Raw genomic sequence first — 12,937 nt, 5'->3', positions numbered from 1 at the left:
AGAAGTGAGACTGGGAAGAAGAGCAAGTCAATAAAGGGTACTTTATCAAGCAAGAGACTACTGTGGACAATTGGAGCTCAGTCCCGGTGAGGAAATCTGGGGGACATTGCAGAGCATGTTTTAGATTTAGGCTAATTAATGAGTAAGGAAAGGGTATGTATCCACCAACACTCTGTCCGTCATTGGCAAAGGTAGCTTCTGGACCCATGACTCTCTGGCACTTCCAGCTTACCCTGGCAGGCTGAGCACACACCTGCAACCTAAAAAAAAAAAAAAAAAAAAAAAGGCCTTCAAGTAGAGAATTGCAGATATTTGCAGTATTTACACGTATTTACTTTTACCATGTAGATGTGAGTGCTGAGGGGATATGGGTAGGGTGCCAACAGTGTCTGCTACAGTGCCTTTTCATGTATACATGCATGAAATATTTATTCATTCTAAATTCAATCAGTGTTTATTAAAAGGGTATAAGATAATAGGCTATAGGCTTTGACAGATAGAAGCTTTAAGCTGTATCCTTTATTTGCATTCTTTACACGCTAAAAGGACCGTATCAGCCCATTTATAGAGTATCCTTAATCTAGAGGGTGATTTATATGTATCTATAATAATTTAGAATTTGAATTGCTTGGCTCAGATATGCCATAGATTACTCAACTCTGAAAGGTTTGCAGAAACTTCCTTTCCCCAGATGCCTTGCACATTTCCATCTTCACATCTTTGATCTTACACAAGCGTTTCTTCTGTTTGGGATTTTAACAGCAGGAACCATCAGAACAAAGGCATTAAACAGAGGTGGGAGCCACAGTGTGGGAATTTTGACTGCTAGCATGAACTGTGCAGACTTCACTCAAGGTCAATGGGAACTCACCCACTGGAAGTTTTCAAGAAAGAATCAAAGCAGTGTTTTACAATGATTGAAACAGAGGCAGTGTGCAGACTACGTGGAAGACGTAAGAAGGAGAAGTAGGAAGTGTGGTTTGGAATTTATTTCAGTAGTTCAGACCAGGGCAATCAAAGGCCTCATTTAAGAAGAAATAGATAAAAGAGCCAGTAGAATTCACAAAACTTAGTGATTAAACATGGTTTTAAGTCTGATTGACAAAGAGAATTGAAAGAATTTAAGAACAATTTAATGGAGGAGAGAAATAGAAAGTCAAAGAAGAGATGGTTTTGGAGAGGGGACAAAACCATGGTTTGGGGAAAGCATGCAACATATAACTGAAAATGTAGATCTCTTTGAGCAAAGATAGCTTCACCTCTCTCCCTTGTAGCCCCTGGCATGAAGGTACCTAATTAAAGTCACAGAAGTAGATGTACTCCTAGAGACTGATCACAATGAAGCATAAAACCACATGAAACGCCCCTATTCGAGGAGCAAGAAGATAAAAAGCCAAAAAGGAAAGAGAGAGGTTACAGAAGGAGAAGGAAAACCAAAACAGTGCAGCATCAAGACAATTCAGGAGAATCTCAAGGAGGGGCCAGCCAGTGATGACAGATGCCATATGGAGCAGTGTTTTGCAGTCAAAGGGAATGAGTATTAAAGGAAGATCATGCCACCCAGCAATGAGAACATTGTTGATACACTTGAGACAGTTTTCCAAATTATTCTGCATAGTCTCTAGTGCTGCAAGACACTTTAAAAAACAAATAAATAAATTTTGTGGTTAAACAAGTACAAGAAACTGTGTATATTATAGAAAAGGGTTTTCTCTACCTCTAAACTACTGACAGTTTGGGCTGATAATGCTCTGATGTTGGGGGTGGGGGTGTTGTCCCGTGCACTGGAGGATGTTCAGCAGCATTCTTGGCCTCTGCCCACTGGATGCCTGTAGCACCCTTCCCCACAAGGACGCCCAAAATGTCTCCAGAAATTGCCACGTGTCCCTTGTCGCTCCCTCTATTGAGAGCCACTGTTACAGTGTTCTACCACCAACAAATGCCCAGCCCTAGATCCACAAAGCACACTGCACAGTGCTTTGTAAATTAAATGATCTGAAAGTTCTGTACCAAGTAAAACTTTTCAATTCAGCATTTCCCAAGTTAGTATGATCCCATAAGTTGTATTTCTAACAACCCTCAAAAATAGTATTTGGGCATGCTTTGGCAAATGGCATCTGAGCTGATGCTAAATTAGTAGAGGGGAAAAGCAGATTTTTGCCAGCCTGGGGAAAGGTCACAAGGGCACAGCCCTCTCCTCATCTCCTAAGACACACCAGCTCTTCCCCATTTGCCCTCACGTCCCTTGACAGCACCTTGCAAACTGCTAACGTCCCGAGACCCTAATAAAACTATTAGGCCACCAATGATATAAGGAAGCACTTCTGGTCCACCACGGGGAGAATAGAAAAACATTTTAACAAGGCTATTTCATTTACTAGCCATTTCATTTTGTTCTGAATTGTTCCAACAAATTCAGCTGACTCTTGGGGCCTAAGAGGAACCAATTCACTGGGGAAGAGTAAAAGCTTCCTTTTTCTCTCTTGTATTTAGACTGCTAAGGTCAGAATTGAACCAGCCTGGAGTTGGAGAGAAGAAGCAACAGCATCCTCTAGTGGCAGGCTCCACCAGGCCCATGAGCAAAAGAACAGCATTAGGATCTGCAGTTAAACCACACAGGACGGAGTGAGACTCAGTGTATGGTGTATCTTCGTAAGACTTCCAGGCAAGTGCTTGTTAAGCTAATAAGTACTCCAGGTGGCGTCTCTTTTTCCATTAAAGTATCACAGTGTGAACAGTTTGAGAATGAAAAATGGCTGCCAGGCAATGCCTTATTCAAAGGAAGTTTTCAGCAAAATGATGATTGTTAAATGCTTTATCATTGCATTTATCAAGATACTGCCCATCTCTGCGGGTAGCACTGCACCAAACACTGTGATTTGTGCATTAATTTAAAGTGAGATCACTAGATTAATACTCCCTGTTGATATCCAATCCTTCATAAGAATGTTGTCTAAGGTTTAAATAAAGAAATATTTATTTTTTATGAGGATGATATTTTTACAAAAAAATTTTTACAAAGCTTTCACACTCTCCTTTTGGACAGATGTCATTGACCTTTACAGCACTGGACGAGCCTTTGCCCTGCTAGCTCTGATGGCTGCAGGTGGCAAGGATCAAATTACAATCAGGAGGCAGGAAGATGTTTTGTCACTATGGTTTTTGATAGTGTCAGGAACTTGCTAAATTTAGGAGAAGGCTCAGATTTGTTTGGGTTTCTGAATGGCATCTGGGCTTTCCAGTTATCTGCAGTGCACATTGTGGCAGTCGCCTGCAAGTTCAAGATACATTTCATTCGGTTTAAATTTGAATTAAGTCAAACAACTCTGAGAAGGAAGAAGTAAAATGCAAATATTTCAGTGGTTCTGTAAGTACGTTATGTAAAGTCCTACAGAACAAGGGTATAAAAGGACAAGGTCATTTATTTGTTCTACACTTCAAACTTGTGGTGCCAAAGCAAAAATTTTTATTTTCAGACCAAGAGTTTAGCAGGCAATAGCCCTAAAATAAAAATAAATCACTTTCAGAAAATGTCAGGCCACTCCATAATAATAAGCTTTACCTCTTTAAAATGTCTTTAAGTAGATAAGTTTTAATGTTAGCATTATATATGACGATAGGTCAAGAAAGAATGAAGAATCAGTGATATGCTTGAAGCTCTGACTCGAGGGGGGGCATGGGCAATATATGTAACCTTAACATTTGTACCCCCCATAATATGCTGAGGATAAAAAAAAAAAAGAGTGATGGAAATAAGTAAAATCTTGAATTGTATAACCTCTTCAAATGTTTGTGAAAAAAATCTTAGAAACCAGGAAAGAACACTCACAAACACATAACTAGAAACTTCTCCTTAAGAGTAGGAATTTTCCTGAAAGCAAAAACTTTGTATTTCACTAGTACCAATATGTGTGCTCTGGAGACAGCCTTTCTGACCCTCTGTTTTATCTAAATAAATAAATTTTTTATTTATTTTTTTTGAGACAGAGTCTTGCTCTGTCACCTGGGCTAGAGTGCCATGGTGTCAGCCTAGCTCACAGCAACCTTTAACTGCTGGGCTCCAGCAATCCTCCTGCCTCATCCTCCCATGTATATGAGACTACAGGTGTGTTCAACCAGGCCCCGCTAATTTTTTTTCTATTTTTAGTTGTTCATCTAATTTTATTTTTATTTTTTTTTTGTAGAGACAGGGTCTTGCTCTTGCTCAGGCTGATCTTGAACTCCTGACCTCAAGCAATCCTCCCTCCTTGGCCTCCCAGAGTGCTAGGATTACAGGCATGAGCCACCATGCCCAGCCCCTCTGTTTTATCTAAAAAGTGGAAATAATATTATCTAATTCATAGGGTTATTATATTAAATGAGATAATTCAAGTAAAACAATTATCATAGTAGGCTTAGTCCAGTAATGGAAGCTGGTATACAAAAGATTAGAAACAACCAAACAGTAGATTGGTTAAACAAATGATAGTATACATATTAACTGGAATATTATGCAAATAAAAAAATTATATGTACTGATATGGAAAGACCTACAAAATACATTGTTAAGGAAGAAAAAAAGAAAGATACAGAACAGTCTGCTACTTTGGGGCTAAAAGAAGAGAGGAGAATAGCAATATATATTTTATTTGTGTGCATTTATTTGCATGTAGGAACCCTGGTAGGGATACATAAGAAACTAATAGGCCGGGCGCGGTGGCTCACGCCTGTAATCCTAGCACTCTGGGAGGCCGAGGCGGGCGGATTGCTCGAGGTTGGGAGTTCGAAACCATCCTGAGCGAGACCCCGTCTCTACTAAAAATAGAAAGAAATTAATTGACCAACTAAAAATATATATACAAAAAAAAAAAAACTAGCCGGGCATGGTGGCACATGCCTGTAGTCCCAGCTACTTGGGAGGCTGAGGCAGGAGGATCGTTTGAGCCCAGGAGTTTGAGGTTGCTGTGAGCTAGGCTGACGCCATGGCACTCACTCTAGCCTGGGCAACAAAAGTGAGACTCTGTCTCAAAAAAAAAAAAAAAAAAAAAAAAAAAAAAAAAAAAAAAAAAACCATAAAAAAAAAAAAAAAAAAAAGAAACTAATAAAAATTATTGTCTGACTAGGTAAAAAGATGGAAACAGGATGGATAGAAAAGAGATGGGACTAAGACTTTTTGCTTTACACTATTTCATATTTTAATATATTAATGTATTGCCATCTCAAAAAAGAAATTTAAAATTATTTTAATTTTATTTTGTTATCTGTTATTACTTTATTATTCATAGTACCACAGAATAAGCATTCCTAATAGATTCTTTGTCCTTTGACTGTTTGCTGTTTGTTCATTTATTTGTTCGAAGGAACTGTGGAATACGGCAGGGATACACACAGCACTAACAGAAACAGGAGTCTTACTGAAATGCTTCCTGGGCACCAGGGCCAAAAGGATGGTCTGGAGGGTAGATACAGTGATTCATAGACCTTTACTTTATATGTAAATATGTAAAGTATATTTATATATGCTAAATATTCTCTTGATGTTTGTGTGATTACGTTTCCAAATGCTTGCTCTTTCAAAGTGAGCATATGAGTAAACATCACTGATTCTATGTATTTAAATATATATGAAGAGGTAATAAATTACTCAAACTCATAAAGGAAGTAGTTTCATTCTCCTCTTCCTTCTTCTTCAGCTTCTGTTGATTTAGGCCTGTGTCTTCAAAGAAAATACAGCATGCTAAAATAGAACATCAGACAAATGTTTTCTCAAATTGAGACTTTACCATTTGCTATCTGTAGTATCTTCTTAAGCCTCAATTTTCTTACATAAAAGAGGATAATGAAACTTTCTTTTTAGGGTTAATGACATTCAAGATATTAATATATGAAATGAACACTGCAGCATCCTGAGCACGTATAAGTTCAATGCCCAGGAACAATAATTGACTTTTTTTTTAAGTATACATAAGTGAATGTGAGCCAAAGAAATAATTTAGCAAAACAGTTTATCCAAAGGCATTCCTTTAATAATACACACTTGGGGGCTGGGCGTGGTGGCTCATGCCTGTAATCCTAACACTCTGGGAGGCCAAGGCGGGTGGATTGCTCGAGGTCAGGAGTTCAAAACCAGCCTGAGCAAGAGTGAGACCCCATCTCTACTATAAATAGAAAGAAATTAATTGGCCAACTAATATAGATATAGAAAAAATTAGCTGGGCATGGTGGCACATGCCTATAGTCCCAGCTACTCGGGAAGCTGAGGCAATAGGATTGCTAGAGCCCAGGAGTTTGAGGTTGCTGTGAGCTAGGCTGACTCCACGGCACTCACTCTAGCCTGGGCAACAAAGCAAGACTCTGTCTCAAAAAAAAAAAAAAAAAAAAAAAAAAAAGATACACAGTTTGGGTGCCATACTTCCTAAGAACAGTTAAATCAACTTGTAAACACTCAGTCCAGGAGTCCAAAGAAACCCAATTAATAATTACTACTGGGGTGATTACCACCTATATGACATGGGTCTGTGAAGATACTCATTGTGTATCTAGGGCTATTTTAAAACTTACATGATCTAAAGTGAGAATGCACAAGCCTAATGAAGAATCAAGATACTTTTCTTTAGATTAAAATTATATCAACTATCATTGTGATAGCGATGGTACAGCTGATACTAATTAGAAGGTACAGTTAATAGTTGCATATAACATTGATTAAGCAAACGGTAAAACCAATTTTGTTAATAAATGCTTTTATTGTCCAAAAATCCCTTAAAACATGTGGCCCAGTGTAGGGTGAAGAAAAGAACATCTCATTTGTGAAAAAGTCAGGAAGAATGCCACAAAATATTTAGCGCTTAACGTTGTCAACAGAAGTTAGTGGCTTCCTCTTCTCTCATCAAGACTAAAATGAAGTAACATCAAAATGGGAAGTAGACTTTCAAAACTGTCCAAACACAGTAATCTCTCTGTCCACATGGGAAATTGAGCAACACGTTTGGATTGTATAAAATAGACCTATGAAAATGGACATACTTGGTATTTTATGTAAAGTATGTCTAAAACTGCCACTTATTTCTCCTTGGATAGACCCTATGATTGTGGCCAGAGATAGACACAGACACAGACACAGATATAGATACAGATAATATTTCTACAAAGTAACATATGGATATTTACTGTTTAAAAATTTTGATTATATATTCAAGAGAAATTTGATTTTAAACTCCTCCTTGAGATCTCACATTGATTTATTTATTTACCTAACAAACATGTCTTCTATGCAACATCATGCTACTAATTGGGAATTGTCATATAAAGATGAGTATGACAAATCATGGTTGATAAACATATATCCTAATTGAATATGTAAATACATAACTAAATCAATGAAATACATGACGATAAGCACCTCTGAGTCATTGTTGAATTTTTCCTCTTCTTCACTGCCTCCTGTACCCAGTCAGTCAACAAGTTGTGTAGAATACACTTCTGATTTATATTCCCTTTCATCCTATTCTACTGCCAGTGTACTAGCCAGTTCCCCCATATATTAATTAATAACTTGCACTTTATCTTCTGTCTGGTATATTTTTTCCATTGGGATATAATTTACACATCATAAAACTTACTCTTTTAAAATGTACAATTCAGTGTTTTTTTAAAACATACAAAAGGGTATAAAGCCATCACCACTATCTAATTTCAGAATATTTTCATTATCCTCAAAAGAAATCTCATACCTAGCTATCATTCCCCAAACCCCATTGCTTCCAGCCTCTTGCAACCATTAATCTGCTTTCTGCCTCTACAGATTTGCCTATTCTGCACATTCTATATAGATGTAATCATAAAATATGTGGCCTTTTGTGCCTGATTTCTTTCCCTTAGCATAATGTCAAGATTCATCTATGTTGTAGCATATATAGGTACTTCATTCCTTTCTTATGTCTGAATGACAGTCCATTGTATGTATATAGCATGTTTTGCTCATTCATCGGTTGATGGACATTTGAGATGTTGTCACTGTTTTAGCTATTCTGAATAATGTTGCTATGAACCTTTATACACAAGTTTTGTGTGCACATACATCTTCAATTCTTTTGAGTATACATCTAAGAGTAACATTACTGGATCATAGAGTAACATTTTGCTTAATATTTTGAAGAACTACCATACTATATTCCAAAGTAACTGCACCACTTTACATTCCCATCAACAATGTATGAGAGCTCCAATTTTTCTATATCCTCACCAACACATCTTACAGTCCACCTTTTTATTATAATTAGAGCTATCTGAGGGGGTGTAAAGTGATATCTCATTGTGGCTTTGATTTTTACTTCCCCGATGACCAATAACGTAGAGCATCTTTTCATGTACCAGTTAGTCATTTGTATTTCTTCTTCAGAGAAAAGTCTATTAAAGTCCTTTGCCCATTTATTAATTGGATTTTTGTCTTTTATTGTTGAGTTAGGAGAGTTCTTTATATAATCTGGATACTAAACCCTTATCAGATATATGATTTCCAAATACAGGCATACGTCAGAGATATTATAGGTTTGGTTCCAGATCACCACAATAAAATGAATATGACAATGAAAGAAATCACACAAATTTGTAGGTTTTCCATTGCATATAAATGGTATATTTATACTATACTGTAGGCTATTTAATGTGCAATAGCACTATCTAAAAAAATACATATCTTAAATTAAAAATACTTTATAGTTAAAAAATGATGATTGAGTGAACACATACTCTTGGAAAAATGGTACTGATAGACTTGCTCAATGCAGGATTGCCACAAACCTTCAATTTGTAAAAAGATGCAATATCTATGAAGTATAAAGCAAAACAATAAAATGAAGTGTGTCTGTGTTTTCTCCCATTCTGTTGGTAGTCCTTTCACTTTCTTGATAGTGTCTTTTGATGAAAAAAAGTTGTCATGGACTTTTGATAGACAAAAATGTTTAATTTGATGAAGTCCAATTTATCTAATTCTTCTTTGGTTGCTAATGTTTTTGGTGTCATATCTAAGAATCCATTACCAAATCCAAAGTCATGAAGCTTTAGTCCCATATTTTTTCAAAGAGTTTTATACCTCTTCTTAGGTCTTTCGTCCATTTTGAGTTTATTTTGTATATGGTGTGAAGTAGGGGTCCAACTTCATTCCTTTGCATTGTTGAAGAGACTTTTATTTACCCATTGACTGTTCTTGGCACCCTTGTGGAAAATCAATTGGCTATAGATGCATGGGTTTATCTCTGAACTCTCCATTCTAATCTGTTGATCTAACTCTCTATCCTTATGCCAATACAATACTGTTTAAATTACTTTAGCTATGTAATAATAAGTTTTTAAATCAAGAAGTATGAATTTCCTAACTTGTGTGGTTTTTTTTAAGTTTGTTTTGGCTTTTGGGGGTCACTTGCAATTCCACGTGAATTTTAAGATCAGTTTTTTATTTCTGCAACAAACGCCATTGGAATTTTCATAGGGATTGCATTGAATCTTTAGATTGTATTAGCTAGTATTATCATCCTAACAATATCAAATTTTTCATTCCCTGAGTACGGTATGTCATTATATTTGTTTAGGCCTCCTTTAATTTCTTTCATCAATGTTTTAAAGTTTTTAATGCATAGGTTTTGGACTTTTTGTTTAAATTTATTCACAAGTATTTTATTCCTTTTGTAGTTTTTTCAGATTATTCACTGCTAGTGTATAGAAATAGAATTAATTTTTATATGTGGATCTTGTATCCCACAACCTTGATGAACTAGTTTATTAGCTCTAATAGCATTTTGTGTGTTTGAATTCCTTATAATTTTATATAAGGAATTATGTATGTTTCTATCATCTTTCCACCCACCATGAGCGTCTGTGCCCAAATACTTAGCCTTATCTTTTGTTACCATAGATGAACTCCACATGCTCCTAGCTCAGGCAAATTTCTCTATTTGTATACCAGATTCTATCCTGTCCACTCACAATTAGAGCCTGAAAAGTCAGCCTTAATTCCCCTTAAAAACTCTGCTTAGAAACAATCCTGCACTCACTGAGATAATAGCCCCACTCCCTTTACAATTAAGCATTGCACAATGGAGAGATTATGTGGCCCTTGTCCCAGCAGAGATACTTAACTATCTCCCAAACAAGCTGCATTTTCAACATTCAGTGATGCTCTGCATTTGGACCCATGGTACGTGCCCATAGCATTTTGCAGAATAACTAACATTCATAGACACAATCCCAGATCCCAGGACTGCAACTTCAGCCACAGAGCTTCTAACTTTCTCAGGAAAATCTTTACCTAGGGTTTGACCCATTATTGATGAATGCTCCCGGTAAAGTACTATTAAAGTATATTAATGAGGCCCATTCCAAAAAAGAAAGCTTCTTATACTTTCTAATCCAATAAATTCCACACAACTTCTGCTGAGGAAACTTTTTCACTCCCATAACCAGTAAGTACTCTGCTGACTGATTGCCTTTGTGCCCTTTTCGTACAAAAAGATAGAATTGACCCTCTATTCACCCTAAGTCCCTTCAGCAAGAATATAAAAAATATGATGCTACCCATCACTAAAATTGGATTTCTAATGCATTTTATATTTCATCTGAGAGCAGCCTTCAAAACAATATGGAAAGAATGCCACTGATGAATTAAGGTCTCAGGTAATGAAAGGTTCTATTGAGCCTAATTCTTTTAGGATACATTAAAGCAGTGTTTCTCGTGAGTTACTGGTAACACTAATTCGTTGAAAAGACTTCCATGAACTCCAGCCTCTGTCTTCTGCCCTCCTTTTTTTTTTTTTTTTTTGACTTTCCTTTCAACCAAATAATTCCCCATGCCAATTTTCATATATTTCCGGGCATACTTTCCAGATACCCCCAAGCTAACTATTTCTCTCATGAGGCCTGAAATAATAGGCTTAACAATTTATTCTTTGCTTCAAACAATTCATCTCCAGGCTGGGAAACTTAAAAGTATTCATCTGGGTGTGGTGACTCACACCTGGAGTCCTAGCACTTTGGGAGGCTGAGGTGGGAGGATCACTTGAGCCAAGGAGTTAGAGGTTGCAATGAGCTATGATGATGCCACTGCACTCTAGCCTGGGCAACAGAGCAAGACTCTGTCTCCAAAAAAAAAGAAAAGTATTCCACTTGAAAATAGAACTGACTCTTTTCAAGAGTCAGTGAAAGGAAAAAGAAAAGAGAGATAAGGGAAAGATAGAAGAAAGAAATTAAGCAATGTATTAGCCTTTCGGTCTCAGCTGTGGTGGGGCAGAGCAAGACACGCCAACACCCCTGGCTCTCAAAGCTCCCACTCTGGCCTCACATCCTCCGATAGCCCACTCTGCAGCCACAGTTTAACAGGTCATCTATTTTGCAAAAGGCTTCTTGGCTGCAACATCATCACTGCCATCCCCAAGACTGCAGTAAGTCAATCATCTGCTACGGCAGATGCAACCTACAAGCAAACAGATTGCTTCTGACTACTGTCCAAAGGCACAAGGCAGTGTATACTCTCCAAGTGTGCAGGTTTCATACCACTAAAACTTGAGAAGCACTACTCTAAAGCATACAAATTATACAGAATAGCAGACCTAGAGTAGGTCAATAATGTCACAGTCAAAAAGAAGAAAAAGGCAGGGCGCTGTGGCTCACGCCTATAATCCTAGCACTCTGGGAGGCCGAGGCGGGCAGATCATTTGAGCTCAGGAGTTCGAGATCAGCCTGAGCAATTTTCTTTACCAAAAATAGAAAAAAGTTAGCCGGACATGGTGGTGTGTGCCTGTAGTCCCAGCTACTCGGGAGGCTGAGGAAGGATCGCTTGAGCCCAGAAGTTGGAGGTTGCAGTGAGCTATGATGATGCCACTACATTCTACCCAGGGTGACAGAGTGAGATTCTGTCTCAAAAAAAAAAAAAAAGAAGAAGAAGAAGAAAATCGTATGCTTTCTCAATCTGGTTGCTGGATGTTTACTGAGTATCCAATATAAGCAAGGCTCTCATCTAGGCTTCAGAAATATAGTAGTGAATGGAACAAAGTGCCTGCCCTCATGGGCATATTCGTGCGAAGACATAAAAATGCGCTTCAGTGGAAGGGTTGAGTGTGAAAGATGCTTGTCAACAGCGCTCAGAAAAAGACCTACCCTTATTGCCTCTCAACATGATAATAATTACAAGAATTATAGTCAACATTTATTAAGTAGTTATTATGTGCCAGTGTGCTAAGCACTTCATATATATTACCAAGCATTCTAATAAAGGCATTTGCACTAATATTTTTTTTACTTTTGGCCCATTTGGATATAATAGAAAGAACACTGCATATGAATTCAAAATACTTGGACTCAAGTCCTGATTTGACCATTTGCTGGCTGTGTGATCTTTAGGAACTCCCTTAATTTCCCTTACCCTCAATTTCATTAAATAAGAATATTATCTTCACATGTCTTTCTGGAGTTATAGAGAGAATTGACTGATTTATTACATGTTAAACACTGACAGCCCTGGTACATACAAAGGAATAAAAAAAATTGCTAGTCATCATCATCAATATCATCATTATCATCAATATCATTAAATATTTAATATTTTATTATTAACTATTTAAATATAAGTAAAAAGACATTACAGTGCAAATTTAGCTTCATAGTATGGATTTCACAGAACACTAAGTTTTTCTTTCTGTTAGTTCTTATTTTTCTTGAACAGAAACCACATGGTACAACTTATACTCAAATTACTGTGATTATCATTATTGTTAGACATAAGGTCTCACTCTGTTGCCCAGGCTGGAGTGTAGTGGCACAATCAAAACTCACTATTACCTCAAACTTTTGACCCCAAGTGATCCTCCCACCTCAGTCTCCCAAGCAGCTGGGACGACAGGCATGTACCACCATGCCCAGCCTCCAATTATTTTTATTTTATTTAATGTATCATACCTTATAAAGT

Source organism: Microcebus murinus, chromosome 11 (assembly GCF_040939455.1).
Source record: "Microcebus murinus isolate Inina chromosome 11, M.murinus_Inina_mat1.0, whole genome shotgun sequence".
Lineage (NCBI taxonomy): Eukaryota > Metazoa > Chordata > Mammalia > Primates > Cheirogaleidae > Microcebus > Microcebus murinus.
The sequence above is the reverse complement of the archived record's forward strand: the minus strand, read 5'-3'. Positions refer to the sequence as shown.